This window comes from Lampris incognitus, chromosome 18, assembly GCF_029633865.1.
Source record: "Lampris incognitus isolate fLamInc1 chromosome 18, fLamInc1.hap2, whole genome shotgun sequence".
Lineage (NCBI taxonomy): Eukaryota > Metazoa > Chordata > Actinopteri > Lampriformes > Lampridae > Lampris > Lampris incognitus.
The window spans coordinates 15,721,883-15,730,131 of NC_079228.1; the positions used below are offsets into that span (position 1 = coordinate 15,721,883).

The 8,249-nt window shown below is 46.7% G+C and overlaps 1 protein-coding gene across 2 annotated transcripts in view; it reads left to right on the top strand.

Annotated features, from left to right (window-relative positions):
- ctnnal1 (catenin (cadherin-associated protein), alpha-like 1) overlaps positions 1–8,249 on the top strand; it is a 96,552-nt gene that overhangs the window by 32,703 nt on the left and 55,600 nt on the right. Inside the window, exon 2 of one of the 2 annotated variants that reach the window (XM_056298179.1) lies at positions 5,650–5,696. The exons of the other annotated variant lie outside the window; for it this stretch is intronic. The gene's annotated coding sequence lies outside the window, so the exon portion shown is untranslated. The remainder of the gene's footprint in view (positions 1–5,649; positions 5,697–8,249) is intronic. 2 annotated transcript variants of the gene reach the window in all.

An 8,249-nucleotide genomic window follows, 5' to 3' on the forward strand; every position in this document is an offset into this window, starting at 1 on the left:
AATAGCTGATATAGCCTATCCTATCCATAGCTAACCACTGGGCGGCACGGTGGCCCAGTGGTTAGCGCTGTCGCCTCACAGCAAGAAGGTCCTAGGTTTGAACCCCGGGGTTGTCCATTCACAACTGTAAAATAACTTATATAGCCTATCATATCCTATCCATAGCTAACCACTGGGTGGCACGATGACCCAGTGGTTAGCTCTGTTGCCTCACAGCAAGAAGGTCCTGGGTTTGAACCCCGGGGTTGTCCATTCACAACTGTAAAATAACTTATATAGCCTATCATATCCTATCCATAGCTAACCACTGGGTGGCACGATGACCCAGTGGTTAGCTCTGTTGCCTCACAGCAAGAAGGTCCTGGGTTTGAACCCCGGGGTTGTCCAACCTTGGGGGTCGTCCCAGGTCGTCCTGTGTGGTGTTTGCATATCCCCCCGTGTCTGTGGTGGGTTTTCTCCGGGTGCTCTGACTTCCCTCACCATTATAAAGACAAGCATGTTAGGGTTAATACTCCTGTCTGTGCCCCTGACCAAGGCAATGGCAAGACGAACTGGAGTTGGTCTTCAGGCACTCTAGGCGGCTGCCCACTGCTCCTAGCTACAAAGCTAGGATGGGTAAATGCAGAGAAAGAATCTCCTTATGGGGATTAATAAAGTATATCAAAATCAAATCAAACAAAAATTGTCACTTATTTAGCCAAGCAACGTTTTGTCTAAGAAAACATACCGTGAAGCCACTTTGTCAGACAAGCCTGGTCTGAAGACCAAAAAAAGAAAGCAGGTTGACAGTCGTGTTCAACTCTTTCAGCAACGAGGACAGCACAAGTGCATCGATTGCCGAACAGTTCAGCACCACCACCGATAGAGAGCGACGGGCCAGGTGCACTGTATCAGTACCATGTCGGTTCATAAAATAGACACAGCGGGATACAACACTATACAAGGCCTACAAGGCCTGCCCAAGGACTGGATGTTGTGTTGCTGTAAAGCCCATTGAGGCAAATTTGTAATTTATGATATCGGGCTATAAAAATAAAATTGACATGACTTGTCAAACATAAAATAGACACAGCGGTCGACAACACCACAGGCAGTGACACAGACAAGTGCCGAGATTCGGTAGGCATGGAGTTAAACAGCAGATTAATTTAACATTCTGACTGATTTCTTCACATCCAAAGTTTATGTTAATAAAGAATAAATATGGATGTTTCACTCACAGATTGTTGTCCCTGCTCAGCCTGTTGTAATTTAGTCCATTTGTGTATTCCACCATCCTAATTAGAACAAAATAATCTGAACAGGTTAACAAACTTTGTACATACGTATCACGGCCCCTTTTTCAGACTTCATGCTCCTCTCCGTCATGGTGGCAAACCTGCCAGCCACTTTGTCTTTGTCAGTGATGTCCCACTCAGCACAGTGCAAAGGGAGACTGGATAGTCTGGCCTCATCCATGCACGAACACAAATCTAACTAACTAAAATGGAAGGAGTCTCTGTTCATGTCTGTGTGTAGGACTGTCCCTCGATATTCTCGACAATTGTTCATCCGATCAACTTCACACTTGGCGGGTGTATTGTTGAGGACTCAAGGAAGTGCAGTGCCGAGTATGAAGTTGTTTGGATGAGTGGTTGTCTCAAAAATTGGAAGGACCTACATATACATACACACAGACACGTTCTTCCCGTGGTGACCGGACAAACAGCGCCACTCTGCTATTGCAACCCACATTGTGGTCAGAGGGGGGATTACACCCGAATTGGCACTGCACTAGCAGCTTTTAATGGCTGAAACTTTGTTCGCCTCTGGCGGTGCTGATGGGACTAGTTTTGTAAAAACAGCAGGGCCCCTACTGAGTGTGGGCCCTGGGGTGGTTGCCCCCTCTACCCCCATGGTCGCTCCGCTTATGCATACAGGAGAAATTATTTTATATAGTATTTATGATGCATTGATTATGAATTATGCAATTTTTCCATGAAATCTGTAGCTTTGTGTTGTGAGGAACTGGCCAGCAGTGATACAGCGAATAACAGTGATACATTATATTTTTCAAGGGCACTGCTCGACTCGAGATTTACAAAACTTGGCAAATGCATTGATACATTTTAGGTCAAAATAGGTTTGACACCCCTGCTATACAGATCTGGCTTATCCGTCTGCTGTAAAAATACTTTTCTGTCAGCGCATCGAGTGATACAAATGTGTGCCTTTCTCAACCAGCCTCGCTGTACCTACCAATCTTCCCAGGCAGCCGGCGGTTATATAGGCCCTTGAAACTGTTTCTCCTTTCATTTGCATTATCTGTCTTGCTGGATGAGGACCACATCTGTTCAGTCACTCGAAAGGGTGATGCTGCGGCTGGCAACGCTCTTGTCCTACAATAGCCAGTTTAGCACTGTTAAGTAGGAAGGTATGCATGATCTTGTGCATGTATGCGTGTGCAAACATTTATTTAAGAGCTTATGATGTCCTGTGCTAGAAGCCAAGTCGCTCCGTCAGGTTTGTATAATGGTCAGATTTAAAAATCTAAGTGAGGGCCGTGTCCTTACGTGGAAGCAGGGGAGGGGTTTCTAGGATCGATGTGTCCAGGGATAATTATTGGTACATGCGAGCAGCCGTGCCGGAGCATTGTGCATTACCTTCACAGGTTGTATAGGACGAGTTCAGGCTGTCTGTGTTGATAAGATACATGTCCAGTTTGTTTTGCTCTTTCTGTATCTCTTAAGTCCATCTTCCCTTACCAGCACAATGAACCTGTTAAGGATCTGTGACTTACTGCAGTGCTTTCTAAGTGTGCATGCAGAAGGCAACCGTGTCTGTTTGCATGCATGTATTTATGCGTGTGAGTGTGCGCGAGAGAGAGAGAGAGAGAGAGAGAGAGAGAGAGAGAGAGAGAGAGAGAGAGAGAGAGAGAGAGAGAGAGAGAGAGAGAGAGAGAGAGAGAGAGAATAAGCAAGCAGATCAGCTCTGCATATGCAGGATAATTCCTAGAGAATGCATGGCTGGCCCAGACCACGTGTGGATGTAGTTCAGCTCAGCTTTTATGCTAAATTGAACCCCCGCCTTGTTTTTCCTCATTTAGCAAGGTGGAAGAGAAAGCATCCATTCTTCTCCCATTAGCCAGCACTATGACCCTCCACTGTGTCAGTAGACAGCTGAATGAGGATGAAGTGAGTGCAGCCTGCTTTCACCGGATAAGGGAGGGATTCATTGTTGAAAAATATTGCTGTAAATTGGCCGCAGGCCCAGTGCATTTCACTAACTTTTTTTGCCCGATAATGACCAACTGTTACATAATCAGTGTCTCATAAAGCATTGTGGTACAGCCCTCAAATAACGTTTTGAATGTGCGGCTGCTGCACAAATTTCAAATCAGGTCCCCAGAACATGGTAGGCTAAAGTTTCATCTGTGGTGTCAAAGTTTACTTTTGCACTGAAGAAGTTTGTTAGTGCAGCAAATTAGAGCCCCACCGATAGAGGATTTTTAAGACCGATACCGATTTCGATATTTGAGGATTTAAAAATCCGATAATTATGTATCGGCTGATGTTCATTTTTTTTCTTACATAAACAAAAGATTTTCCCTAACATTTGTTGTGCCGTTATGTAAGAATCCTCATCAAAATAACATGACATAATGCATTTTAAAAGTAAACTGTTTTTATTGTCATAAATAGTACCTAACTCCAACCCTAACACAGGGTTTCCCAATCAGTTTTCCCAAAGGGCCAAATTATTTCATGCATGCCAAGCCAAGGGCCAAAACATGCAGATTTTTTCCCCCATTGTGCCAGTAAAAGTTGTTTTATGTGCAGATGTCGCTGCTATTACAATTATTGTTATCATTATTAATTTATGATGATGATGATGATTATTATTAGTAGCAGTAATAGTTGTAGTAGAAAGAAAGAAAAAAACCATTTTATTTCATCATTGTAAAGTTATGCAGTTACAATGGATTTGTTCTCTGCATTTAGCCCATCCTATTGTACAGGAGCAGTGGGCAGCTTTGGTACAGCCCCCGGGGACCAACTCCAGTTCTTCTTTCCTATTGCCTTGGTCGGGCACAGACAGGAGTATTAAGCCCAACAGTATTCACCCCAGTAGTAGTAATGGTGGTGGTGGTGGTGGTGGTGGTAGTAGTGATAATTTAAGCCTGGGATTTTCAAAGCCTGTGTTGAGGGTCACACAATGGGGGGAAAAAAGCGCTCTTGAAACAAAAGAAGTCCAAAACCAACCATTTAGTCATGGACAAATGGACAGAAATAAATGGATGTTCATTCACCAATCAGTGAGAGAAGTGAGAGTGATGGGATGAGGCAGTCCTTCTGACATCAGGCCTGTTTTCTGTTGTGGCAGTCCTGAGGCACTGGCCAACATGTGCATTGCAGAGTCTGTTTCTTTCCTGGTTCTTGATCGAGTTCATTGAAGAAAACGATGACTCGCATATTACGTGGACTCACACATATGTATGTGGAGGGGAAATTGTGAGTAGGAGCATTGCAGTAGCTCTCATGTTTTTGAATCGAGCTTGGGGAACCATGTTGATCCAGAAGTCACTCACCCCAACGTCCTTGTGTTGTGCTTTGAGCAAATCAGATGTTCCCATCTCCGAGACCTCCATCTGAAGTTTTCTCATCTATGGAAAGTATCAGCCTTTTGGCCTCTGCAGTCCACTGGCCGTCAGCCAAAACGGGGAACGGCCGTCTCGGGAAGAAGAGGATGTCACCTGAGAGTTTATATGGTGCTCTAGGTCGTGTCTAGATGGCAACCCCTAGATTTGCAAAACTCTCACGGGACTCTTAACTTAACCTCTACCTCAACCGAACCTTAACGTAATGCTTGTGAAGCGCTGCTGTGCTGAATTGAGTGTGCATGTGCGAGAGTGTGTGAGTTTCGCAAATCTAGGGTAACCGTCTAGACACGAGCCACAACTGCGACTGTGTTGCGTGTGGTTGCATGACAGCTGTGTTTTCTTCACTTCTGCTTCAGCAGGTAAAAACTTCACAGAAACTGTTTAAAAAACGAGTACAATCAGTTTAAAAATGATTAAAATATATACCTCATTGTAACAGAGGCAACGCAATGCAGGAATGCAACCTTGTGGGGTTTTTTTTCATTGCACGTTAAAATAAATCCCTCATTGGTCGGGCGTCCCTACGGACACAGTTGGCCGGTCTGCGGGTGGGGAGCCGGATGTGGGTATGTGTCCTGGTCGCTGCACTAGCGCTTCCTCTGGTCAATCGGAGTGCCTGTTCGAGGGGGAGGGGGAACTGGGGGGAATAACGTGATCCTCCCATGTGCTATGACCCCCTGGCGAAACTCCTCACTGTCAGGTGAAAAGAAGCGGCTGGCGACTCCACATGTATCAGAGGAGGCATGTGGTAGTCTGCAGCCCTCCCCGGTACGGCAGAGGCGGTGGCTCGGAAGAGTGGGGTAGTCGGCCACGTAAGACTGGGGAGAAAAAGGAGGGAGAAAAAAAAAAAAGTAAATCATTCAAATCAATGTGTATCCATGATCCGGTAGTTAAAATGATCTAGTTAATTAATTCAGTACCAGTTAATATAGCCTACGTTTCCAAACCCTGCAAAACTGCATTATCACTTTGCAAAACTCAATATGGGCTTTTTGATGTTCTTGTTACAGGAAGCTTTGTAAGGTGTCCAGAGGATATAGCTTTGACGGAGCAATGGGTGCGACCATATTGTATAACTTTATACTGTACCACAGCTGACTTTCAGTTGGCAGTGCAGAGAGGGATGGACAGAGAACAAGAAAGATGACTACAACACTGGAGGGATCGGTGGGAGAGGCGGACGGGGCTACATATACACAGCAGGATGAGGACAGCAGATCTAGAGAGACACGGGGAATGTCAGATGACAGAAACCGGCCCAAGGCCTTTTTGTAGAATTCATCACATTCCTCTCCGTCTCTCTTTCTGTCTGTCTCTGCCTGACATTCAACTCCCTCATTTTCGGCTGAACCGTCAAGTGGGCCCAGCCCTACAAACACGAATGTCCTGTGTTACCTCCGGCTTGGTCGGCCGTCCCTACAGACACAACTGGCCGTGTCTGCAGCTGAGGAGCCGGATGTTGGTATGTGTCCTGGTCGCTGTACTAGCGCCTCCTCTGGTCGGTCAGGGCGCCTGTTCGGGGGGGGGGGGGAACTGGGGGGAATAGTGTGACCCTCCCACGCGCTACGTCCCCCTGGTGAAACTCCTCACTGTCAGGTGAAAAGAAGCGGCTGGCGACTCCGCAAGTATCGGAGGAAGCATGTGGTAGTCTGCAGCCCTTCCCAGATTGAAAGGGGTTGGAGCAGCGACCGGGACGGCTCGGAAGGGTGGGGTGCCAGATACAACTGGGGAGAAAAAGGGAGAAACTCCACCCCCCCCCCCCCAAAAAAACCAAAACCAAAAAAACGATAATGTTGCCGAGTGATCATGTTTAGAGTGACTGACTGAGTGATCATGTTTGATGCCATTGCTCGGCCGACCAATGACGTTGCTGGTAAACACGGAAGTGGGAGTTTCCCTATTGGCTGAGACTCACAGCAGTTCGAGCTCAATCCACATTTATTACACGCTAACGAGCGGTATCTGTTGCTGCTGGTGGATACTGTTGAAGCACTAAGAAGATGATTTGTTGCTCTTTCCATGTCTGGTTACACACTAACAGTCCAGCATAGAGCAGAGCAAACAGCTGGCCGTGCACTGAGAGGCGTGAGGGCGAGCACACAGTTAAAGCGCCCCAAATAACAATCACTGACAGAACACTGACTGGCGAATTCACAAAAGGATTGCGCGGCTTTTGTGGCCGCTAAACCTGCACAAATAAGACAGAAAAGACACTGTAACTCTCGAAGCACCTGCAAAGGGTGCACCCCTAACAGCACTGCCAATCAGATAGTGTCTCAGTTCTAATTGCACGTATTTAAATGAGGTAATATGCATACTTCTGCTGCAGAAGTGGCCCCTTTCTATGCAAACGGGCCTCTTTGCAAAAAAAAAAAAAAAAAAAAGAAGGGCTAATCACAAACAATGGTGTTATTAACCCCACGCAGCTAGAGTGAAAATTATTGGCGTCTTCGGAGAGTTGGCGGTAACTGACGCCCAGACTTTGCAGTGCTCATGGCAGCGGTGACTGTAGCCGGGCGACGGCATCGTCATGCCAGGTGTGCCGGGGAGCGGAGATTTCAAAGGAGGAAATCACTTTTTGATTTAACTGAGACCGAAATCATTCACTGGATACAGACTGGCAGGTCAAACAATTCTTTTCTTTTTTTTCTTTTTTTTTTTTTAACCCCCCATTTTCTCCCTAATTGTATCCGGCCAATTACCCCACTTTTCCGAGCTGTCTCAGTCGCCGCGCCACCTCCTCCTCGATCCGGGGAGGGCTGCAGACTTACCACATGCCTCCTCCGATACATGTGGAGTAGCCAGCCGCTTCTTTTCACCTGACAGTGAGTAGCTTCACCAGGGGGGCGTAGCACATGGGGGGGGATCATGCTATTCCCCCCAGTTCCTCCCCCCCCCCGAACAGGTGGCCCGACTGACCAGAGGAGGCGCTAGTGCAGCGACCAGGACACATACCCACATCCGGCTAACCCACCCACCCACCCACAGACTCAGCCAATTGTGTCTGTAGAGACGCCCAACCAAGCCGGAGGTAACACGAGGATTCGAACCGGCGGTCCCCGTGTTGGTATATGCCACCCTGACGCTCCTCGGTCAAACAGATCTTGCTGTACTTGATGACATTAAGGATGACGTTGAACCTGTCTACTGTGTTCTTGGCGCAAAGCCACCATTTATACGTTGCCACATGCATAATTTCACTCAGCTGCAAACCTTTCTGGGCGAGTTTGTGCAGTAGTACCAGTCACACGGTGTGTTTAGTGAATCGGACCTTGAGACGGGGCACATAGCAGTCGCAAGGGGTGCACAATTCGTGGTGCCGTCAGCGGCCATAATCCTTTCTTTATGGATTCGCCTGTCAATACAGAGTCTTGGGAAAAACAGGACATACACAAATAGAAAGAGAGGGAAGAGGAGGGGAGTGAACAGATAATTAGAATAGTCATGATTACATTAAATTAGATTATCTTTTAAATCAAACATCCCAAGATATGAGTGGAAAGTATTGCTCTATCAAGTCAATTTTATATCTATAGCTCATTAACACAAATTACAAATTAGCCTCAGGGGGCTTTACAGCAACACAACATCCTGTCCTTAGACCCTCGCA